We start from the raw sequence: 12,196 nt of genomic DNA on the forward strand, positions 1-12,196 counted from the left end.
TGGTGCACAGTCATGGTGGAACAGGAAGGGGCCATCCCCAAACTGTTCCCACAAAGTTGGGAGCATGAAATCGTCCAAAATGTCTTGGTATGCTGCCACCTTAAGAGTTCCCTTCAGTGGAACTAAGGGGCCAAGCCCAACCCCTGAAGAACAACCCCAAACCATAAACCCCCCTTCCACTAAATGATTTGGACTAGTACTCAAAGCAAGGTCCATAAAGATATGAATAAGCGAGTTTGGGGTGGAGAAAAAAGACGGGCCTCAACCCGATAGAACACCTTTGAGATGAATTAGAGTGGAGACTGCGAGCCAAGCCTTATCGTCCACATGAGTGCCTGACCTCACAAATTGGCTTCTGGAAGAATGGTGAAACGTTCCCATAAACACACTCCTAAACCTTGTGGACAGCCTTCCCAGAAGTGTTGAAGCTGTTATAGCTGCAAAGGGTGGGCCAACTCAATATTGAACCCTACAGACTAAAGGCTAGTTAACACAATCGGACTTTCCGCCAACAAAACTGTAGATTTTTGTCCGTAGGATGTCTCAAACTAGTCTTGCATACACACTGTGACACAAATGTTGGCCCAAAATTCCGAACGTGGGAACGCGGTGACGTACAAGAAGTACGTCGAGCTGAGAAAAAGGAAGTTCAATAGCCTTCTGTTTGATTCAGAGCATGCGTAAATTTTTGTGTTATGGACTTGTGTACACACGATCAGACTTTCCAACAACAAGTTTTGTTGGCGGAAAATTTGAGAACCTGCTCTCAAACATTTGTGGGCGGAAATTCCAACAGCAAATGTTCGATGGAGCATACACACAGTTGGACTTTCCGACAACAAGCTCACATTGAACATTTGTGTGTCTGTGTGTATATATATATATATATATATATATATATAGCTTGTTTTGGATGTGTTTGTGTATATAATGAAAAGATGATTAACTAGAATGGCCAAATCAAAATTGGTGAGGTGCTCCGTTACAGTTAGCGATAGAATTTAAGAAAAGTTATAGTTTCTGTTATCTGATAATGGCTAATGCCGCGTACACATGATCGGAATTCCGGACAGAAAAAGACAGATGAGAGCTTTTCATCGGAAAATGTGACCGTGGGTATGTTCCATTGGAATTTAGCTGTCCGAATTTCCGCCAGACAAAAATTTATAGCATGTTCTCAATTTTCCTGACGGAAAAACTTTCTATTGGAAATTCCGATCGTGTGTATGCAATTCCGACACGCCAAAAATCACGCACGCTCAGATTCAACTACGAGACAAAAGCTATTGGTTACTGGCTATTGAACTTCCTTTTTCTAGTCCCATTGTACGTGTTGTATGTCACCGCTTTATAAACGATTGGAATTTGGTGAGACCGTGTGTAGGCAAGACAGCTTGAGCGGAATTCGGTCAGGAAAACCATCAGAGCTTTTTCGGACGAGAATTCTGATCGTGTGTACGCGGTATATGAGTTTAATACACAGTTCAGAAAATATAGGTCCTGTATGAGTGGAGTCAGTGTAAGTCATTGTGCAAGAAACTTGATGTACAGTCTAAATTGTGAGTTTACATTTGCTGTCTTTATTATCAAAGTGCCCATTGTTTTTTTCAAAAGCTGATTTGGTTCTTATGCACATTTTGCAGGAGGAACCCAATGCTTGGTGCTTCAAACACAGCTTTCATGCGTCTCCTTCCACCAGAGTACGACGATGGTTTCTCTCTTCCCAAAGGATGGACAGAAAATCATAATATCAATGGATTCCCTCTACCCAAGGTAATATTAGCTTTCCAAGGCAAAAATAAAATAAAAAATTCTATGTGTTTATGTGTAAATAGTCATTTAAGTTTTGCTATGACATGCCGCATATAAATGTTGTCATTAGTGAAGCCGGCATATCTTTCATGAATACTGTGTACAAGTACATAAAAAAGATGCACATATATGGAAACACGGGTAATACCTTAGAAAAAGAAGGATCCTGCTGAGATCACTGCATCACCCACAAGTAACAAGGAAGCTGTTAATACATGTTCTAGTAGCCCAGTGAGAATGCAGTGAAAGAGGCAAAGATGGGGACATGCATTAACTACTTTAGACCACCGTTCTCTAAGACGTGGTCGTAGATGTGGACGAGGGTTGTCTTATTGATTGTTTGTTTAAGTACATTTGTTAAACCTCTCTTCTTTTAAAGCGGTTGTAAAGAGAGAAGTTCTTTTATCTTAAGGGGTAAGTTCACCTTTACAGAAAAATCTGTAAGGTGAACTTACACTGGATCCCCTCCCCATCCCTCCCGTTCCCGCTGACCTGAAGTCCCACGATCACCTGCTCTGACACATTGTTAACCTGATTAACCATTGTTATTCTGACACCACTTTAAAAAAAGAGAGGTCCAGTGTAAGTTCACCTCACAGACTTTCTGTTTTTCTGTAAAGTTGAACTTACACTTTAATGCATTCTATGCAATAAGATAAAAAGCCTTCTGTGTCCAGCAGTCCCCTCTCAGTCCCCCTAATACTTACCTGACCCCCCTCTTGATCCAGCGATGTTCACAAGTGCCTCTAGTCCCTCCTGATTGGCTGAGACACAGCAGCAGTGCCATTGGCTCCCGGCTCCCGCTGCTGTCAATCAAAGTCAGTTAGCCAATGAGAAGAGAGAGGGTACAGGGCTGAACTGTGGCTCCATGGCTGAATGGGCACACAGAGCTGCCGCTCGGCTCAGGTGCCCCCATAGCAAGCTGCTTCCTGTGGGATCACTAAACAAGAGGGAGGGGCTAAGAGCACCAAAGAGGGAACCGAGAAGGAGGATCTGGGCTGTTCCTTCCTGCCCAGACCAACACCCTTCCTGCCCAGACCAATTTTCAGCTTTCGGTGCTCTCACACTTTGATTGACAATTACTCAGTCATGCAACACTGTACCCAAATGAAATTTGTGTCCTTTTTTTCCCACAAATAGAGCTTTCTTTTGGTGGTATTTGATCACCTCTGGGGATTATATTTTTTGTGCTATAAATGAAAATTTCTTTGTTTCTGTGACAGAATTATGCAAATTATTAATTTTTCTTCATAAAATTTGGCCACAATTTATACTGCTACATATCTTTGGTAAAAATAACCCAAATTAGTGGATATTATTTGGTCTTTGTGAAAGTTAGAGAGTCTACAAGCTGTGGTGTGAATCGCACAAAATTGATCACATCTCGTGTACTGGTGGTCTATCTCGCTTCTTGTGACCCGAACAAGTCAGGAAAGTACAAATACCCCCCAAATGACCCCTTTTTGGAAAGTAGACATTCCAAGGTATTTAGTAAGAGGCATGGTGAGCTTTTTCATGTTGTCATTTTTTTCCCACAATTCTTTGCAAAATTAAGATTTTTCATTTTTTTTATTTTTTTCCACAAAATTGTCATTGTAATAGGTTATTTCTCTCACATGGCATGTGTATACCACAAATGACACCCCCAAAAAAATTCTGCTACTCCTCTTGAGTATTACAATACCACATGTGTGGGACTTTTTTGCAGCCTGGCCACATAGAGAGGCCCAACATGCAGGGAGCGTCATCACGTGTTCTAGGAGCATAAATTATACATCTAACTTGTTGACTACCTATTACACTTTTGAAGGCCCTGGAGCACCAGGACAATGACACGTGACACTGATGACATATGGCACTGATACGTGGCAATGATGACACTTATACGTGGCACTGATGACAGATGGCACTAATATGTGGCACTGATGACAGATGGCACTTATACGTGGCACTGATGACACGTGGCACTAATACGTGGCACTAATAAGTGGCACTGAAGACACGTGGCACTAATACGTGGCACTGATGACAGATGGCACTAATACGTGGCACTGATATGTGCCACCGATGACAGATGCCACTAATATGTGGCACCGATGACGCGTGACACTGATGACAGATGGCACCGATAAGTGGCATTGATGACACGTGACACTGACAACAGATGGCATGTGACACTGGCAGGTGGAACTGATGACAAATGGCACTGATACGTGGCACTGATGACAGATGGCACTAATATGTGGCACTGATGACAGATGGCACTAATATGTGGCACTGATGACAGATGGCACTATGTGGCACTGATGACACATGGCACTGATGACAGATGGCACTTATACGTGGCACTGATGACAGATGGCACTGGGGACAAATGGCACTGACAACAGGTGGCTCTGGGGACAGATAGCACTAACAGGTGGCACTGGGGACAGATAGCACTGGGGTGGATGGCACTGGGGTGGATGGCACTGGGGCAGGATGGTTCGGGGGAGAATGGCACTGGGGGAGAATGGCACTGGGGGAGGATGGCACTGGGGCGGATGGCACTTTTTTAACTTTTTTTTTTTACACTTACGGCCGCTGCAGCCGTTCATCTCTCCCCTCTCACACGCTGTCTGTGTGAGGAGGGAGAGCGGTGCTGAGAGATGATCTCATATGTTTACATATGAGATCATCTCCATTGGACACACCGATCGCACTGTAAGTGATCTGTGTTTGCCTGTCTCCGGGGGACACAGCAAACACAGAACTTCCCCAATGCGCGCCCGCGGCGGCGCGCATTGCGGAGGTAAACAACAGGGCGTCCAGGGACGGCCTCCCGGACGAAATCGCCTGCTTTATAGCCGTCATTCGGCTATAGGGCGGGCGGGAAGAGGTTAAAGTGGTTGTAAACCTTCAAGGTTTTTCACCTCAATGCATTCTATGCATTGAGGTGAAAACCTCCTGTAATGCTGCAGCCCCCCCCCCCCCCCGAGCCCCGCGTTTTACCTACCTGTACCCTCTCTACCTCATCCTGGGACAAGCACACCAGCAAAAGCCAGTGTCTCGGGTCCCGATTGGATGGATGGATTGATAGCAGTGCAGCCATTGGCTCCCGCTGCTGTCAATCAAATCCAATGACGCTGGTCCTGGGGGTGGGGCCGAGTCTAGCATTCATGTCTATGGACACAAATGATGGACTTGGGAGCGCGCCTGCAATTTAACCCCCCTTGGGAGAGTGCTTCTCCTAGGGGGTTATTTGATGCAGGGAGGAGCCATGAGAGCCACCGGGTGACTCCAGAAGAGGATGTTTGGGGCCACTGTGTGCAAAATGAGCTGCACAGTGAAGGCAAGTATGACATGTTTGTTATTTTAAACAAATAAAAAAACAAACCTTTAGTATCACTTTAACCATTACCGCTCGAACCATTTTGCTGGCCAAAGACCAGACCACTTTTTGCGATTCGGCACTGCGTTGTTTTAACTGACAATTGTGCGTCCATGCGACGTGGCTCCCAAACAAAATTGATGTCCTTTTTAACCCACAAATAGAGATTTCTTTTGGTGGTATTTGATCACCCCTGCGGTTTTTATTTTTTGCGCTATAAACAAAAATAGAGCGACAATTTTGAAAAAAAAAACGCATTATTTTTTACTTTTTGTTATAATAAATATCCCCCAAAATTATATAAAAAAAAAACATTTTTTTCCCTCAGTTAAGACCTATATGTATTCTTCTACATATTTTTGGTAAAAAAAAAAAAAATCACAATAAGCGATTATTGATTGGTTTGCGCAAAAGTTATAGCGTTTACAAAATAGGAGATAGTTTTATGGCATTTTTATTAATAATTTTTTTTACTAGTAATGGCGGCGATCAGCGTTTTTTATTGTGACTGCGACATTATGGCGGACACATCAGATATTTTGGACACATTTTTGGGACCATTGTCATTTGTACAGCAATCACTGCTATACAAATGCAGTGATTCCTGTGTAAATGTCACTGGCAATAAAGGGGTTAACCAGTGGGTGGCAGTGTAGGGGTTAAGTGTCCCTAGGAGTGTGTTACTAACTGTTGGGGGCTGGGATTTTATTTAGTGAACACTGATCTCTGCTCCAATCACATGGAGCAGAGATCAGCGTCACTTGTTGCTAGGCAGAACGGGGAGATGCTGTTTACAACGGCATCTCTCCATTCAGCCCCCCATGAGACGATCACGGGTATGCCCACGGCGATCGCGACCGGACTCACGGGGGCCCCGACCAGCGATGGCAGGGCGGCATTAAAGATTGGACGTACCTGTACGCCAATATGCCTGCCCGTGCCATTCTGCCGACGTACATCGGCGTGCGCCGGTCGGGAACTGGTTAAGCTATGCTTGGCCAAAGAAATTTTTGAAATACCTCAAGGTCTGTCAGTAAGTACTGATTGAATGGAGTGTGTCATTTCCAAGTGTGCAGAGAAATCACAAAACAATTCCGCTGCTCCTCTGGGGGTAGCGCTACAATAATTGCCCACAATTCTACTTTAAAGTTTCTCTAAAACACAAACCAAAAAGTAAGATAAGAACTGCACACATGTCCTCTTCCTTTCCATTACATTGGGAACAGAGCTATTGGTAGTTTACAGAAGATAGTGAAGAAGGAAGGTATTTCTTGCTACAGCTTACACAAAGTGAGTCAAAGGCACACTGCATTTCTGGCAGGAGATTTCTGCGTTCGCTGAAAATGTTCTTAGCTTTAAAAACAAAAAACAAAGCACAAAGATTGCATCTAATGACTGTAAGCTGCAAGTAATTGCATTTTTGTTGTCGGATATAATTATCCTTTAAAAACACCTTACATGCAGAGTCACATGACACTAAAACAAACCTTTGAACAGTAACACATTTTCTAGTTAATATAAATACATGCAGTCTACATAAATTTATAAATGTATATATACTGCATATGCAATAAATGGGAAAGGGGAATAATTATTAATTGGGGGATGGGGGTTCGGCAAGGCACATCACATGAGCTCTAGGTCTTGTTTGCTGTCTTTGCTACTACTGTTGCTATATTTGTTTCCTCAGTCTCAAAACTCTACCCATACTTTCCCCAGGCACGTGAAGTATCAAATAAGATTGTCTATTACAATAAGAGTCTACCGATAGGGGATGCAGACAGATCACAAATGTTCATGCAATTTGGACAGTTCATTGATCACGACATGACCTTCTCTCCTGATACACCAGCAAGAACGGCATTCTATGAAGGCGTGGACTGCGAAACCAGCTGTGTTAAGGCACATCCCTGTTTTCCTCTAAAGGTAAGGATAATGGTGAAAAATTGGGACTGGAATGAGGTTTTCTAAGATATTTATTGATAAATACTTACATTTATTTAGGCATCAAAGATCACATAATATCCTAAAATCTACTACCACTCTGAATATAACCTTCCCTTCTCCACTCTCATTTTCTCATACTTCTGCATCCTGAACTTCTCATGAGCCTTTTCCTTTCTCTTGGGGTTCTTTATGTAGTGGGTTCCCAGCGGCCCCGCACTTCCTGCCGGCCACCACTGGGACTGACACACGCTCAGGGAGACACAGCCTGTCAGCTTCTGCAAGGAATACTCCCCCTTCCTCTACCTCTCTTCCTCGCTCTGCAGTGTGTACAAGCAGCGCTTGCAGGGAGACCAGCTGCCCATTCTGTTCCCTCCCCTGCTTACCTATTGGCAGGGGGAGGGAACCAATGAAAATTAAGGAGTGCCGTAACGGTGCATCTTGTAGATGACATGTAGTCCCCATTACAAAATGGGGACAGGACTACATACACCAGCAGGCAGTGGAGGAACAAGAAGAAAAGACACAGAGGCTGGGACAGATGCCACGAGTGGAGGGAGAAGACTGGACCCAGGGGAGAGGTGCTGCCTCCTGGGTCAGTGTGCCATTCCTCCCACAGATCCACGGCCGGTTGGGGACATCCTGCCTGAAAGGGGGGATTCCAGGTGCATTCTCCAGGTGCAACTGCACAGATGGTGTGAAGCGTTCCAGTTGTGAGGTATCTAGTCGGGCTACCTGAAGAACGTGCCTGATCCAGGACACTTTGCTTGGGCCTTGATCACCGGATCGGTGAGTGGGCACTTGCACATTTTATAGAGATATAGAGACACTGCATGCAGACAACATTGCCTGTGGTTACCTACACTAAAAGAACACTGTGCTGCACTCTGCCAAACAATAAAAGTGTATACAGTACACTTTGCATCACTCCTACTAAAAAGGATTTCTAAGTGCGCCAACTAAAGTGGCTAGCTGAAAATTCAAAGCCTTCTTCTTTCAATTGACAGAAGTTATTGATGCTATATGAGCACACACACACACCCAGGGCTGAGTATGTGTAGTGTTTTAGCGGGGTAGTCTAACTTGGGAATTAAACTATTGACCACTTAACTAGGTGCAGTGTTTATAGTTTGTGGGCCTGTGGTGTCAGGAGACAGAAGGGAGAAGTCTGCCATAAGAGAGGGTCATTCCTATGCTCTCCTCCTGCCTGGACTCATAAAGCCCAAATAGAGTAGTGACCAATCGTTAAAGTGTTTTGCCTCTGCTCTCGGTGTTACTCACCTTGAGGAGTCCCTTAAGAGCAGCCATATAGTACTATTAAATTCTATTGCTCCTGCTTTCAGTCATTACTACAGAGTTGACTTGTTTGAGATACATTTGTCTACTGTATAACCATATTGCTTTTGTTTGATTCAATTTAAGAAATTTCCCAGTAAAGACCATTTTTTGTGTTTTACTATAACATGTGCCTTTTATTGGTGGTGTTCACACTAACACTTACACTAGGTGTGCCAGACTACTGGCTATGAACTTCCTTATTCTAGTCCAGTCGTACGTCATCACGTTCAAATCCGTCGGACTTTGGTGTGATTGTGTGTGGCCAAGTCCATTCATTCGGAAAGTCCATCAGAACTCTGTCAGAACTCCGTCAGAACTCCGTCAAAAGTCTGTCGGACTTAGTCCCTCGAAAAGTCTGGTCATGTGTACGCGGCATAACTGGACTGGGAGTGAAATGGGAGTGAAATGCAAAAAGCCCTGAGTACTAATACCCTTTGAACTTCTAAGTTACAGCTCTCTTGCCACAACTGGATCAGTTATAGAGATTATACTGTAAGTGCTTACAGCGGGGTTCCACCTATTTTATGCACTTTCTCTTGATGGTATCCCCTTAGCTCATCCTTTTTCCAATGGAATTTTTTTTTATTTTCTAAATTGAAATGCCTTTTATTTCCTTCTTTATCCTGCACTTCCGGCAGTCCCCGCCTAGGCGATTACATCACTAGACAATTCACAAGGGTTCCTGGGATCCCATGTATCTCATGTATCCCAGGAGCCCTTTGCGAATCGCCTACTGCCGAAATCTCGTAGGAAAGAAAGAGAGCTGCGCAGAGGCATTACTGAGCATGCATGAGATCGGGAGGTGCATGCTGGGTAGCCAGCTGCATGGAAATCCCGGAAATTAAGACAGGAGGGCTTTAGTTGCCCACAGCTAAAATGGAACCTGCCTGCTTCAGAGATCTGTAAGTAATAAACAATTTTCAAAGAAAGTAAAATTGCAACACATATGACATGTGGTATATGCCTGCTGCCAATCGCAAAGTGAGCGGACCTGATGAGGAACTAGTGTGTGCGAATCCCCATCAAGCTTTGTCAGTGCTGTCTGCATGACAGCAGCAATGGAGAGAGGGAGTGCAGCTGCACTGAGAGTGGATTGTCCTTATGGTCCTAGTGCATCTTTGCACATGGTGCATGCCCCAGATTCATGTACCAGTTTATAACACGTATGTGAATTTGATGCTCACATCGACATTTGTTGTGTGTAGGCACTTTGGAATTCCAAAGAGTGTCAACAGAAAGGCAACTCTTAAAAACTTAATTTTATTTAATGTTTGTGTTTTTTTTTTTTCAGTCTATGAGATAAACAGAAGAGGTTTATTTAAAGTTATCTGAATCCTCTTTAGATCCAGCACTGTGCTCATCTGCAACTACTCTTGTCTCTCTCCCTGCGAGGAGAGGAGCATGCCAGCGGGGGACTCCAGAATAGAAAGAAGGGGGCCATTTTGGGCAATATCCTTTTTTGGTAAAAAAGTGATCTTTTGGTATCACTTTAAACAATGTTCTAAAATAAAAACGTATAATTAAGTTTGCAAATAAGCTATAGAGTTGTTGGCAACATTTAGCATGGGCATCTAGGCATAAATTGCCTCTGGTCACATAATGATTAATATAACACTAGCAAAGTAAAGTGCAATTTAAAGAATGGATGCTATTTTTAAAGTGTGGCATAGTGTTATTGTGTAAATCACACAGCAGAAAAACAAAGTCTGCAATAGTAAAGAGAAATAATACTGGGTGTTTTTTGTAGATACATGTGCATGTTTTAGTACTAAGTAACACTGTTCTGTTTGCAGATTCCAGCAAATGACCCTAGTAGAGACCAGAATGACTGTATTCCGCTTTTCCGCTCAGCACCTGTGTGCAATCTGGCCACTAGTTTTCGGGAGCAAATCAATATTCGGACAGCGTTTATTGATGGAAGCCAAGTGTATGGAAGTTACATCTCTATTGCTGCTAAGCTTCGTAACAATACCAACAATCTGGGGCTATTGGCTATTAACCAGAATTACACAGACAATGGCCGATCGTTTCTGCCATTTGATGAAAATAATTGAGAGGCATGTAAAACCTCAAACTTATCAGCTGGAATTCCTTGTTTCTTGGCAGGTGGGTTTACAGTGGTCTCTTAATGAGACTTAATATTTTTGTAGCCACTGTAACATAATTTGTATCTGGTGCTGGTAATAGTTTACTGCCTTTACATCCATTTCCAATAAGATCACCTTAAGCGATAGACTACATTAAACATATTGAAGATATGTGCACACGATAATCAAGCATTTCTATCTTCAGGAACATTAACATTTCAATTACGGTAACCACTTGATCACTGGGCACTTAAACCCCCTTTTTAATCAGACCAATTTTCAGCTTTCGGTGCTTTCAGATTATGAATGACAATTACTCAGTCATGCAACACTCTATCTATATGAAATTTTCGTCCTTTTATTTCACACAAATAGAGCTTTCTTTTGGTGGTATTTAATCACCATTAGGTTTTTTTTATTTTTGCACTATATAAGAAAATTCTGTAAATTAATTTTTCTTTGTTTCTGTTATAAAATTTAGAAAAATTAGTAATCTTTCTTCATAAATTTTGGTCAAAATGTATACTGCTACATATCTTTGGTCAAAATAAGTACAAATCGGTATATATTATTTGGTCTTTGTGAAAGTTATAGAGTCTACAAGCTATGGTGCCAATATCTGAAAATTTATCACACTTGAAGTATTGATGGCCTATCTCATTTCTTGAGACCCTAACATGCCAGAAAAGTACAAATACCCCCCCCCCCCCCATGACCCCTTTTTTGGAAAGAAGACATTCCAAGGTATTTTCGAAAGAGACATGTTGAGTTTTTTGAAGTTGTCATTTTTTTCCACAATTCTTTGCAAAATCAAGATTTTTTTTTTCTTTTTTTCCACAAAATTGTCATATTAGCAGGTTATTTCTAACACACAGCATATGCATACCACAAATTACACCCCAAAACACATTCTGCTATTACTCCAGAATATGGCGATACCTCATGTGTATGACTTTTACACAGCGTGGCCACATACAGAGGCCCAACATGCAGGGAACACTTTCAGATGTTCTGGAGCACCCAGCCAAATTCTGACATTTCTCTACTACATGTAAAAATCATCATTTATTTGCTGAAAATTACATTTTTTTTTTTTAGCAAAGACCCTAGAGAATACAATGGCGGTCATTACAACTTTTTATCTCACATGGTATTTGTGCAGCAATTTTTCAAACGCGTTTTTTTTTGGAAAAAAACTGTTTTGTGCTTTTAAAAAAACAAAGCCTTTAGTCAAAAAAAGTTAGCCTAATGTTTTTTGCATAATGTGAAAGACGAAGTTACGCTGAGTAAATAGATGCCTAACATGTCCCCCTTCAAAATTACACACATTCGTGGAATGGCGCCAAACTTCGCTACTTAAAAATCTAAAAATTAAAAAGACAATTTTTAATTTTTTACTGGTTCATGTTTTGAGTTACAGAGGAGGTCTCGGGCACTTTGATCTAGGTATTTTTTTTAATTCTTTGATTTTTTTATTATTATTTTTTTAAACACAGTTTTTTTTTTCTCTCTGCAAAGGGAAGAAAGCAATGCGATGTATTTCTCTCGTCCATTCGAAGACTTAAAACACGGACGCGGGTGTCACAGTGACTGATCACTGGGATAGCCAATTACAGACTATCCTGGCGATCAGGTGACCTGGAAT

The 12,196-nt window shown here is 42.3% G+C and overlaps 1 pseudogene across 1 annotated transcript in view; it reads left to right on the forward strand.

Moving 5' to 3' along the window:
• The window catches only part of LOC143984112 (myeloperoxidase-like), a 96,435-nt pseudogene that overhangs the window by 24,930 nt on the left and 59,309 nt on the right, over positions 1 to 12,196 (forward strand). Inside the window, exons 5-7 of the transcript XR_013274712.1 lie at positions 1,644 to 1,773; positions 6,902 to 7,108; positions 10,258 to 10,570. The product of XR_013274712.1 is annotated as a myeloperoxidase-like (transcript). The remainder of the gene's footprint in view (positions 1 to 1,643; positions 1,774 to 6,901; positions 7,109 to 10,257; positions 10,571 to 12,196) is intronic.

The sequence above is a fragment of the Lithobates pipiens genome, unplaced genomic scaffold, assembly GCF_037356315.1.
Source record: "Lithobates pipiens isolate NorthernLeopardFrog02 unplaced genomic scaffold, aLitPip1_a1.2 Scaffold_16, whole genome shotgun sequence".
Lineage (NCBI taxonomy): Eukaryota > Metazoa > Chordata > Amphibia > Anura > Ranidae > Lithobates > Lithobates pipiens.